Below are 8,252 nucleotides of genomic sequence, written 5' to 3'. Positions count from 1 at the left end.
AATGACTTCTCTAAGATTCCATTCCATCTGAGTCAGGTATGCCTTGAGTTCTTTCTCTGTCCATTTTTCTGATGCCTGTAGGTTTTTCTGTAGATTTAAGTTTTCCTGCATTGTTTGTAATCCTTTTTTCCCTTGTTTTTTCATGTTGTTCACGTTACTTTCCAACTCTGTTTAACTGCTGTGTTTCTGTTTACTCCTATAAATTTGTTTTGGTTTTGTATATCTCTGGTCTCTCCTTTGTGATTGGAGACTATGCCTAGAAATGTTGGGCTTTATTGTACTTTAAAGGTGATTCATTCAGTTCATAAAAGGCTTCCAGATTCTGTATGCATATAGTGATTTGTTGTCTGTTCTTAGGACTTTATGTTTAGGTTAGGTACTATGATGGTATGAGGATTAGTATGTCTTGGCTACTTTCGAAGATTGCTCTACTGAATGGGGATACTAACCGGCGATTGGATCAGGGTGTTGGTAGTAGCTAGGTATTTAGGAGCCCTATAGACAGCCTTGAAACATTCACCTATTTGCATTTAGACAATTACACGTAATGGAAGACGTAATGTTTGGGATGAAAGTTGGGGGGGGGGCGGTAGGGGAAGGAAGGTGCTCTTAAAAAGAAAGAAGGAGAGAGAGAGAGATAGAATAGAGTAGAATTGAAAGAACAATAAAACTTGAATAGGGAAAGAAAGAAAGAAGGAAAAGGTGAGACAAAAACTAATAAAATAGAAATTTTAAAAAAATTGAATTCTTAGAGATCCATTTTCTTCTCTTCCAGTAGGTGGAGCTGTGCCCTCCAAGCCGAGCTTCTGCCCTCTATGTGCCAACAGCAATCCCTGTAAGGCAGCTCCTGGGAGTCTCTCAATCCTGTTAGTCCAGCGCCGTTTCACTTCTTCTGCCCCTCCCCCCTTCCTCCTGCCAGCCAGCCAGGTCCTGCTCACTAGAGGTGGTTCCCCCAAGGATCTGGTTATTACACTTGCAGCCCCACTGCATGCCCTATTTTCCGAACAACTGAGCACTCTCTCTGTCATTCATCCAAGCCCCAGTGCTGTGGAGCGGTGATCTGGGAACCAACAGTTTAATTTTTCCAGACCACTTTGGTGGGCACGCCCCCAGAAACTGGCGGCTAAGACCTTGGGTGTTGCTGCTGATGGTAGGAGGAGTTGGGGATCAAGAATCCCCTCTACTTCCCTCGGCCTCTACAGACATGCCCACACCACTTGCGGTAGGGGGAGTTGGAGGTCGGGAGTCCCTCAGCCTCTACAGTCATGCCCACAGAGAGATTTTTGAGGTTTCCCGGCTGTTTGTATCTGATGGGGGTGGGAGTCACACACTTGCTAAAGCGGATTCTTCTGGGAAGGAATCTCGTTGGCCTAACTCTGGTGACGTCACCTCTCTGCTATGGCGGGCCCCAGGTTCCTTGCCGGAGTGTCTGAAGAGAGCGGTGGGACTGGCCTGTCTCTTGGCTGACCCAATCTCGGTTGGTTTCGGTTCCCGGTTCGCTATTTCATGAAGGCTTTGTTAGAGACCTCTTCATAGGGTCCCTGTGCCACACCTGCTGAGTCGCCTTGGAAGCTGGTCACTGCGCAGCAGCCTCCAGTCGCCACGCAGCAGTGGCTGGTTTATGTGCAGTGGCGGTGGGTGGCGGGTCTGGACCTCTATGCCTCATGGTGGAGATTCACTCGTCTGGGGCAAACTGTCACCTCCAATAATCCTACTATATCCCGGCAGGTCTCACTTCAGCAGAATTTTGCTAGAAGTTTCTCAGCAGGTAGAATCTAAGCATATTAATGCGTCTCTCTGACCCCGTTATCGAGGAGGTACTGAAAGCGCTGCCTCCCCACCTGCTGCCATGTTGGGTCTCGAATCGGACTTTATCTCTTAAAGAGTCAAAAAGTGGAAGCAGGTCTTCTGTAGGCAGGTGAAGCCAAGGCCTTAACCAGTTGAGTTTGCCCAACAGTTTCTGTCATTCCACCAATGGGACAGAGTCCAACTTAAGTTCAGCCCCTAGAATTTTAAAAGGGGGTAAGGTCTGGACCTTGTCATTAGATATACGTAATCCTCCTTTTTGTAAGAGAGCTCGGAATTCCTTATAGGTGGAGCCTAATGCTTTGGCATCCACTGTCCCAATAATGATGTCATATCCATGTGAACACATAGAATCATGTCCAATCACGTCCGAAGAGGTTGCAGGACTTGTGATAGATAATGGTGACAAAAGGCTGGACAGTTAGCCATGCCCTGGGGTAACACCACCCACTCATATCTTTGGTCTGGCCCCTGGAAATTAACAGAGGAAACAGAGAAGGCAAACTTCTCACAGTCCTGGGGATCAAGGGGAATAGAAAAGAAGCAATCCTTGATGTCAGTCACAATGAGAGCCAAATCCCAAGGGATGGAGGGGATCCAGGGTAGCCCTCGCAAGGGGATACCAATGGCAATCAGCCACTCACTAATCTTTCTTAGGTCCTGTAACATTCTCCATTTCCCTGTGGCCCTTTGTATGACAAATTCAGGACTAGTCCAAGGGCCCAGGGAGGGCCTAATATGCCCTGGGGTCAGTTGTTCTGATATTATTGCCTTTAGCTTTTGTAGTCTATCTGGGGGAAGCGGCCACTGTGCCACCCACACTGGAGGGCCCAGAAGCCATTGAATGTCGGGGACAGTAGGACCAGTGGCCTCTAGGATTGGGGGTGAGGCTTTACATGGGGTGCAGGAGTGTTCCGCCTCGATGTCTCAAAAAGTGGATCCCACCGGTCATCGCTAAGGGGACCCGATGGGCCAAACTGTTGTTGGCACTCCTCTTCCTCTAGGATATCATCATATTTCCCTTTGTGATCTGTGGTGATGATCACCTCAGCTTCCCCCAAAATGTCCTGTCCCTTCAGATCAGCTGTCAGGACAGACACCACCAGAGGGCGTACCCCTCCCTGACTCCCATCTACATCCTTCCAAGTAAGCCAATCCTTGGTTTCTCCAGACATTGTATCGCCCCCCCCACCCCCAATAACTGAGGTCTGGGAATCAGCTTCCATAGTGGGGGAACCTCCTCTTTCCTTAATACTGTCCGGTCTGCTCCAGTGTCAATCAAGCAGCAGAACTTTTTATCTACTATGAAGATGTCCATTTTGGGCCTAATTCCCAGGATTATGGGGACTGTCCAGTGGACCCTAGGCGGGCCAGTACGCGAAGTGCCTCCTTTGGGTGACAGGGCTGCAGGGCACCCCGTTAGTAGTTTAAAGGCTTCTCCTCAAAATCAAATTTGGACTTACAATCCCTCTGCCAATGGGATCCCTTTCTACATGGGGGCAAGGCATCTAAAGCGGAGTTTGCCCCTTGGTCCAATCTGAGGGACGTCCCTGCGGGGCACCAGGTCTTATTCGTCCTGTAGGGCACTCTCTCTTGAAGTGGCCCTGTTGACCACATCCATAACAAACCCCTCTCCCAGCGCCCCTGAAAGAGGGAAGTGCTGTAGTAAGAGCCCCAGCAAGCAAAGCCGTTTGGGCCTGCAAGGCCTCAACCAAAGACTGTGATTGGTGGGCCTGAGTACCAACATCCTTAGTGGCCACTATCCACCTCCCCATAGATCTGTCTTTCATCCCTGCACAGGCTAGCTTGTGGTCTGTGGTCATCCCCTCCCAGACCAGCATCTTGACAAATTGATCCCGAAGGGGCCCTGGGAGGAATTTCCTTTAGAGGGTCTTTTCCATACTCTCAATGAAGGTGACAAGATCCTTGGCAGCCTTCTGAGTAACTCCTGCTATCAGGGGCTCTGAGGGGCCTTCCTCCAACTTCTTCCATGCCGCCAGCCCCAAAGCCCATACCTGCTCCTGGTAGGGGGCAGGGATAGCAGCCTGCGGAAGGCCTGTGGAAAATTGACCACTGGACCCCGACGGTATCCCATAAGTTACAGGAGCCAGGGGGTTAACAGCCTGATTCCACTCAGCCTGAGCATAGCACTCCTCATTAAAGAAAGCTCACCACTTCAGGTACAGGGGACAAGGAAGCCTGGCCTTGGTTAAGTCTTTCCAGTCTTGGGTGGTACACTGTTGGTGGGCCAGACCCTGGAGGAGGGTTTTGGCCCAGGATGAATTAGTTACATCCTTGGAGACTGCCTTTTTGAGTTCTTTCAAATCTTGGGCCTCCCAGGGATACCATAAGGCCAGTCTATGGCCCCCAGGGTAAGCATTTACCAGGAAAGCCATACAAGATGGCTGCTTCCCCGGCTTTTCCGGGTTTGCACGAGAGGGCGGAGAATTTCCATGGTGGGAGGGGTGATAATATGGCGGAGGTCACTCCCCATCCCATCTCTCTATCACATTTTCCAGGACAGGGGCACTTGGTGTGGAACCCAGAGGACCAGGCCAGGGATCAAAAGGATCTAAGAGGCCATTGTCAGAGGGAGCTTTTAAATCTTTCTCCTCCTGGGCAGTGAAAGGACTAACTCACTGTGACCCAAGAGGCTCCTTAACAATGGCTTTCCAGTCAGGGTCGTTGTACTTAGTATAAGATTGCCCCATCTTTTCCAGGGATACCCTTACCTTGAAACTCCCTTGGCTTGGCTCGCCGATACTTCCTTGGTGTCCGGGTTTGGTGTCCAGGTTCAGTGTCCTTTTTCAGGCGCCAGATGCCGGGGTTTTTAGCCCCCCATCTCCTCCTGACTGGCAGGAGAAATGGGAAAGCACGCCCTGACCAAGACGAGCCAAGAAAGGTAAAGTTCGACTGGCGGCCCGCACCCAGCCCTCCCTCACTGGAGGACAATCAGACGCATCAGGGAGATGAGTCGAAGCAGGATCTCATTTATTGAGGAAGTACACACAGCTTATATACTGCACAGGAGCCAATCAAGATAAAGGTCATAGGGTGAAGCGAGTTCACATACACCCACCCCATAGTCTGTAAGGGAAGCACGAGCTGTCCACGAGGGCGGGAGAGTCCTGGACCTATCCTGGAGGTGGTCCGCCTCTTCTGTCACCGGCCACAGCACCTCCTCCTGACAGATCACCAGAAGCCATCCCAGCCACATGTGCAGCCCCAAGACCAGGAAGCGGGCAGCCAGGCCATTCAGAGCTACACCTCTGAATATTTTTATTTATTTATTTATGAATTTATTTTTATTATGAGACAGGGTCTTGCTAAGTTGCTGAGGCTGGCCTTAAATTTGTGATCCTCCTGCCTCAGCCTCCCAAGTTCCTGGGATGACAGAAGTTTGCTCTAGCCCCAGGCTTTCCTGTTTTTTTTTTTTTAATGTGACTACTACACAGTGTTGGTAGCAGGCCCGCCCTGGCCCCTGCGGACTCAACCCCCACTTCTTTGTTCTGCATGTCAATGTGGCCAACTCACAAGGCCATGAAGTGGGCTTGTGGTTTCCTGTTTATCTGCCTGGAGCATATGTGTCTCTCGGGAACATCTTGACCTGTTCGAGCCTCCTGATAGGGAACGGTGACAGTGGCGGTAACCCAAGGACGCAGTTATTACTCTTCCCTCCTCGCTTTTGAGTAATTTCCCACAGCTGTTACAAAAGATATATAAGGGGAACAAATTTGGCAATAAAGCGCACACACGCCTCCTCCTGGATGAAGAACCTTGGTGTCCTGTGTATTTCTTAATCCCACTGTCGCTCGCCGAACTCGGCTTCTGTTAACCGGATGCGGCATCTGGAGGTTCCACCGAGATCCGGAAAGCAGGGGTAAGCGGATGGGGCTCACCTTCTAAGGAAGAAGGGGGAGGATTGGTTTAAAGACAATTTAAAGAGACAGGGTACGTACCATGGGTAACTCAACAGCGAAGCTTCATCTGGCCAGCGAGGTTAAAGAGCTGTTAAATAGACAAGGAACAGGAATAAAAACCAAGACAGCAACCAAATTCGTTGAAATTATAGCCCAGGCTTGTCCTTGGTTTCTGACAGGAGGCTTTCTCAATAACAATGATTGGGACTTGGTGAAGCAAGACCTCCAAAAGTTATTGAGAGACCAGGGTCCGGATAGAGTCCTGATTGCTACTTTTTCTCTATGGATATGGGTTAAGGATGCTCTTTTAACTGACAAAGTAAAGATTAAGGAACAACTTGCCGAGTGAGAGCAAGCCCTTAGTGAGGTTCAGGAGGAGCAGATGGCTGCGTCTTTAAAGGATGAAGGCCCCCCCCCCGGAAGACCTAAATGGTAAAGCAAAGAGGCGCCTTCAGGTCCCCGCTTCAGAAAAAGGTGATGAGGATCTTAATTCTCTCTCTCTCCAAGGAGGAGGAGCTGGAAAGGGAGATAGAGGAACTGGAGGGTCGATTGAGGAAGCTAAGATTTAAAGCACCCATGGCCCCAATCACTGTTGCGCTCCCTCCTTATAATCCCAATTGGGACGAGGGCAGCTCCAGAAGGCACGGGGGTGTTCAGTGGCAGCCTAAGACAGTCCAAACTTTTCCGATGATTGAAAACTTGGGTGCCGATGGACAACCGGCCAGAGCCGGTCCTTCAGCCTTTAAAGATATTAAACAACTAAAGGAGGCAGTTACTAATTATGGACCCCATGCTCCCTTTACGTTGACTCTCTTCGAGTCTTTCTCTGCCAATCAACTGACACCTAGTGACTGGCAACAGCTTTGCAGGGCTGTGTTGTCTGGAGGGGATTTTTTGTTGTGGAAAAGTGAAAATCAAGAAAGGTGTTGCGAGCTAGCCCGAGTCAATCACGATGCCGGCTTCCCACGGCATAACCTCAAAATATTAACAGGCTCGGGACAATATGCTATTATAAATCAACAAATTAATTATGATCCTGGGGTCTATACTCAGATAGCCACAGCAGCCGGGAAACGGGAACAGGGGCCCTCCCCGGGCCCCGGAAGCCAAGGTGTATGGGGCAATCCAGGGATGGAATGGTGCCCCGGGGAGTGGGCAACTTCATCACCTCCCACGGACCAACCCCTTTCTATCTGTAGACTCCCCAGGGGAACGCCAGGAAGTGCAGGATGTACACGAGCTACAACCTTAGGTCACAGAGACAGAACAAGCTGCTACCGCAGTAAGATCTTGGTCAGGCGGGGGAAAATGCAGACAAAATCAAACAAAATGCAATCGGCTAGGAAAACTTGGGGAACTTTTGCCCCGAAAATGGGCAGCGGACTCCATGTTGTTTGTATCACCATGGTAACCATGGGGTGCCTGGCTGGAAGAGTGGCTTCCTGGTCCCACCTCCCATACTTTTGCGGGCTTCCGATTGGTTCTTCCACAGTCCCTCAGACAGGACCGCTAGTCCCGCCTTCCAGCCACTAACCTGTACTACTGTGTTTCAGATTTCTACCGGAGCTGCTCAGAGCCTGTATTTTTAAAAATGCCTACCTGTAAATGCTAACAAAAGATATCTTTTTCAGACAAAATTTAATTCCACAGGTTTCTATGTTACAGTCCTAAATTTAAGTTAGTTCTAAGTTAAATAACCTGACTTTTCTCTATAGTTGTGTTACTAAATAATGTTTTATTGATGAGACATATCAAATATACTTCTTTATATTTTACTTTTAATTTTGGAGGTTATAAGGATGCATTTGCTTGCCACAGGAACAAGCCGGCAAAGTTCCTGTGATGACCAAAAAATCTGTATTCTCATTGCTAATTATAAAAATAAAAATGTATAATCAAGGATCTTATTTCAGTTACATCAAATGACGTCACATAAAAAAGTACACTCCTAGTTAAAAATAAATTAAAATAGATCCAAATATTTTAAGACCACATGGTTACATAAAGTTAATACAATTATAAGTTAAGTTCTTATTCTTAATATATATTTTTTAGATATTTAGATAAACTATATTTGTTAATCTATAAATTAATTAACACATGCCTAATTGATTAGTTAATATGTATTTGCCTAATTGTTTTTCTTCAACAAAAAACCCATAATTTATGTTTTATATTTACATTTATCAGATACTCTGCCTTTTCAGTTACAGATATTTGAGATAAATGTGTTTACTATAAATTTACTTTTAAGTAAAAATACAATCAAATAGTTTCTAACTCTCAAAGTTACTGTTTAAACTCATAAAATAATAAATAATTATTATTATTTCTACAAAATATCTAAGGGTTTTAACTATATTTTCATTAATATTTCTTATCAAAGTAATAATTAGTTTATAAATTCTAAGGTTTTCAAAAATTGTTCCAAAGTATAAACAACAACAACAAAAAATCTTTACAAAAGAGTTTAAGGTAGATAAACTTCCACTTTTCATGTTGCCCTGTGTTACTTGGCCACTGTCT

The sequence above is a fragment of the Spermophilus citellus genome (genome assembly GCF_964194105.1).
Source record: "Spermophilus citellus genome assembly, contig: SCAFFOLD_251, whole genome shotgun sequence".
Taxonomy (NCBI): domain Eukaryota; kingdom Metazoa; phylum Chordata; class Mammalia; order Rodentia; family Sciuridae; genus Spermophilus; species Spermophilus citellus.
This window is presented reverse-complemented; position numbering follows the sequence as displayed.